We start from the raw sequence: 5276 nt of genomic DNA on the forward strand, positions 1-5276 counted from the left end.
TGCATTTTGACTGCTCTCCACAGGTGTAAAGGGTCTTTGAGCCACATCGCTCCGCCCCTAGCGTCACTTAGCCCCGCCCCCATCAGTGACGTCATCACCACATAGGCCCCCTAGGGGGTGGGGCCTAATGACGTCATAGATGGGGGACGGGGGGGAGCGATGTGGCACAAAGGCCGCAAGGCCCCGCCCACATATACCAATCCACAGGGGATAAAAACGACTTTTTACCAGAACAAGCACCATGAGGTATAATATAAAATAAGTAATGAAAGCTGTAACATTTACCCTTTACACCTGTGGAGAGCAGTCAGAATGCAAATAGGGTGGGACAGTGTCACTTTAAGCCCATCTCACACATAGGGGGAATCGGTGAAAGACTCTTGTCACGGAGCGATCTGCGAATTTTTAGCAAACGACGAAGAACATGCTGAAAGATCAAAATGAACGTTTCCTCGCTTGTCGCTTGATTGTTCGCTGTGTTTACACGAGCTGGTAATCGCTCAAATGCGATCGTTATCGCGAAATTCGAATGATAATCACTCCATGTTAACGCATCATAACTGGGGGCAATTAAATTGATCAAAATCACAAAATGTCACAGACTTATGCAAAAATGTATGTGTGCACTTCTACATAAATTAGGGGAGTGCGGGAATCCCCCATGAGGCTACATTCACACGTTGCTTCTTTTGTTGTTGTTGTAGAACTGTATAGCAGTGTCAGCAGTCTTTAGTCCATGATCTGCAAAACTGCATCCATAATGCGTCCGTATTCCTCTGCATTTTTTGCAGTTCTGTAAAAGTGGAAAGTACATTACCTCCGTAACATCCGCAAATCATGAACAATTGGTGCGTCTGTCTGTGCCGCAGATTACGGCCAAATCACCGGGTTGTAAAATTATGGACATGTGAAAAGGTCTATAGAAACCTATGACACTACGCTTTGTCCATAATTGCAGATCCATAATTACAGACAAAAAATACAGAAGTGTGAATAAGTCCTTAGTATAGCTTAGAGCAACACCACAGCCTTGGATGCGTCACTGGTTTTCTCTGCACCGCTGCTCCCTGACTGAAGGCCCTGTTACACCAAGCAATTATCGGCCATAATGGCCGATTATCAGCTGTTATGGCCCATAATCACTTGGTGTAACAGCTAGGGTTAAGGGTCCATTTACACAGAAAGATTATCTGACAGATTATCTGCCAAAGATTTGAAGCAAAAACCAGGAATGGATATTAAAAGAGAAGAAATCTCAGGCTTCCCTTTATGACCTGATCTCTGTTTATGGTCTGTTTCTGGCTTTGGCTTCAAATCTTTGGCAGATAATCTGTCAGATAATCTTTCTGTGTAAATGGACCCAGTGGCGGATTATAATGTGGTCGGTGTGGGCGGCCGCCCGGGGCCCGAGGCTCCAGGGGGCCCATGCCGCGCCGCCCACATTATAATCCGCCCACGCCGCTGCGGCCCGGCCCCCCACTGCACTCTTGTGACCGCAAGCATTATTTCGCTTGCGGTCACAGGAGTACCCGGCTGATGTGCGGCTGCCGGGGGTGTCTCGTCCTATCCCCAGCAGCGCGCGCATCACACAGCTCACTGTGCCACCTAAGCCCTGACTTCCGGTATTAAGAGCGCACGTTAGAGACGCTCTGTACCAGAAGTCAGGGCCCAGGCGGCACAGTGAGCTGTGTGATGCGCGCGCTGCTGGGGATAGGACGAGACACCCCCGGCAGCCGCACATCAGCCGGGGACAGACCAGGAGCCGAGAGGATCGACAGGGGAACGGATGGCAGGTGAGTTGTGTTTTTTTTTTAATTTACTGACTGCTGTGCAAGGGGGGGGGGGGGCATCTATAAAGAGGGGACCATCTATAGAGGGGGAACATCTATAGAGGGGGAAACAGGGGGACCATCTATAAAGGGGAAAAAAGAGGAGGACCATCTATAAAGGGGAAAAAAGAGGGGGACCATCTATAAAGGGGAAAAAAGAGGGGGACCATCTATAAAGGGGAAAAAAGAGGAGGACCATCTATAAAGGGGAAAGAAGAGGAGGACCATCTATAAGGGGGGAAAAGAGGGGGACCATCTATAGAGGGGAAAAGAGGGGGACCATCTATAGAGGGGAAAAGAGGGGGACCATCTATAAAGAGGGAAAGAGGGGAACCATCTATAAAGGGAAAAAGAGGGGGACCATCTATAAAGAGGGAAAGAGGGGGACCATCTATAAAGGGAAAAAGAGGGGGACCATCTATAAAGGGGAAAAGAGGGGGACCATCTATAAAGAGGGAAAGAGGGGGACCATCTAAAAAGGGGAAAAGAGGGGGACCATCTATAAAGGGAAAAAGAGGGGGACCATCTATAAAGGGAAAAAGAGGGGGACCATCTATAAAGGGGAAAAGAGGGGGACCATCTATAAAGAGGGAAAGAGGGGGACCATCTATAAAGAGGGAAAGAGGGGGACCATCTATAAAGAGGGAAAGAGGGGGACCATCTATAAAGGGAAAAAGAGGGGGACCATCTATAAAGGGGAAAAGAGGGGGACCATCTATAAAGAGGGAAAGAGGGGGACCATCTATAAAGAGGGAAAGAGGGGGACCATCTAAAAAGGGGAAAAGAGGGGGACCATCTATAAAGGGAAAAGAGGGGGACCATCTATAAAGGAAAAAAGAGGGGGACCATCTATAGAGGGGGAAAGAGGGGGGCCATCTATAGAGGGGGAAAGAGGGGGAACATCTATAGAGGGGGAAAGAGGGGGACCATCTATAAAGGGGGAAAGAGGGGGACCATCTATAAGGGGGGGAAAAGAGGGACCATCTCCTATAGGATTAGCACCTCTCCTGACATCCTCTGTGCTGCTGTGACCTCCCCTATAGACCAGCACCCTCCTCTCCTGACATCCTCTGTGCTGCTGTGACCTCCCCTATAGATCAGCACCCTCCTCTCCTGACACCCTCTGTGCTGCTGTGACCTCCCCTATAGATCAGCACCCTCCTCTCCTGACATCCTCTGTGCTGCTGGGACCTCCCCTATAAGACCAGCAGCCTCCTCTCCTGACATCCTCTGTGCTGCTGGGAACTCCCCTATAGATCAGGACCCTCCTCTCCTGACATCCTCTGTGCTGCTGTGACGCTGTGACCTCCCCTATAAGACCAGCAGCCTCCTCTACTGACACCCTCTGTGCTGCTGTGACCTCGCCTATAAGATCAGCCCCCTCCTCTCCTGACATCCTCTGTGCTGCTTTGACCTCCCCTATAAGATCAGCACCCTCCTCTCCTGACATCCTCTGTGCTGCTTTGACCTCCCCTATAAGATCAGCACCCTCCTCTCCTGACATCCTCTGTGCTGCTGTAACCTCCCCTATAAGATCAGCACCCTCCTCTCCTGATATCCTCTGTGCTGCTGTGACCTCCCCTATAAGATCAGCACCCTCCTCTCCTGACATCCTCTGTGCTGCTGTGACCCTGTGACCTCCTCTATAAGATCAGCACCCTCCTCTCCTGACATCCTCTGTGCTGCTGTGACCTTAAGGGGGGGGGGGCGCAACATCAGGTTGAGTTGGCAATATGTTTATTGGGGGCAGCGGAAGTGGGGTGGACAATGCTTACTGGGGGTAGCAGCAAGGGACCAAACATTATGTTTATTGGGGCCAGCAGGGAGGGGAGGCAGGCAGTGTTTTTTGGGGACAGCGTGTGGAGGGGGGCAGTAGCGGATCATAATGTGGGCGGATTGACTGGGGGGGGGGGCCCAGGTTGGGTGGACAGCCCGGGGCCCAGGGTACATTTAATCCGCCACTGAATGGACCCTTAAAGACAGCAATCAGCTATATATCAGATATATGGGAGGAGGAGCACAGGGAGGCTATATACTACTGGGAGTGCACAGGGGGGCTATATATTACTGGGGAATGAACAGGGGGGCCATATACCACTGGGGGAGCACACAGGGAGGGCTATATACTACTGGGAGAGCGCACAGGGGGGGTATATATTACTGGGGGAGCGTACAGGGTGTTATATAGTACTGGAGGAGCGCACAGGGGGGCTATATACTACTGAGAGAGTGCACAGGGGGGCTATATACTACTGGAAGAGCGCACAGGGGGGCTATATACTACTGGGAGAGCGCACAGGGGGGATTTATATTACTGGGGGAGCGCACAAGGGGGCTATATACTACTGGGAGAGCGCACAGGGGGGCTTTATATTGCTGGGGGAGTGCACAGGGGGGCTATACACTACAGGAGGGGTGCACAGGGGGGCTATATACTACAGGAGGGGCGCACCGGGGGGCTATATACTACTGATGTTAAGCTCGGACCTTCACCTTCACCTGAAAGTCCACCCCGGTAAGTGGACCTTCACTAAAAGTTGTTGAGTACCCCTGTCCCATGGGCTTCCCGGATGATCTAAAGATCGTCCGGGGAGTCCCTCCCACATTTTCCTGTGGCCCCCTGCTCACTGTCGTCGCGTGTAATAGTAATAGGTCAGTGCTCACTTGCTCTTCCTGATCAAAAAGTTAATAGGGGCTTAACTCTCTACACTTTTTTTCTCCATCTTGGTTTAGTGGTCAGCACTGTTGCCTTGTAGCATCAGATTCTGGGTTCAAAACTCACCAAGTGGTAACATCTGAAAGGGGTGTTGAGGCAGAAACTATTGCTTCACATAGTAACAGTGCCCCCTGTGCCCTATATCACCAGTTATGCCCAATATGTGGCCCTGAATAGTATTCAAGCCACTCTGTGCTGTTTCCCCATATAGTATAGGAGGGGAGGTCTTCTTGCCCCCACTCTGTAAGTAGAATTTCCCATATAACTATCCACCAGGTTGGTAGTCCACCTGGTAGTTAGTACCCCCCCCCCCCCCCCCCCGTATTCCTTATGTAGGTTAACCCCTTGTAGTAAGCATTCTGCATCACGACTTGATAACCCCTGACTAGAGGTGAGTGAATTTACAGTATTCACAAAGCAATTCGCTAGCTTGGCAGTCGGCTTATCAGCTGGCCACTGCGCTTCAAGTGGTGGGAACAGCTGGATTAAGTCCTGGGAAACTGGGAGAAGTTTCTCAGGACTGGATCCAGCTTTTCCAGGCACCCGGGATGGTGCGGCGCAGAGTTTAAAGGCAGCAGGCTGATAAGCAGATTACCAAGCTAGCGAACTGCTTTGCTTTGTTAATACTGTAAATTCGCTCATCTCTAATGATGATCTTTGCACAGAGGCTCATACATTTTTCTACTTGCGGGCATCCGGAGAATGGAGGTCATCAGTGCAGGAGCGGTGAA

This window comes from Dendropsophus ebraccatus, chromosome 3, assembly GCF_027789765.1.
Source record: "Dendropsophus ebraccatus isolate aDenEbr1 chromosome 3, aDenEbr1.pat, whole genome shotgun sequence".
Lineage (NCBI taxonomy): Eukaryota > Metazoa > Chordata > Amphibia > Anura > Hylidae > Dendropsophus > Dendropsophus ebraccatus.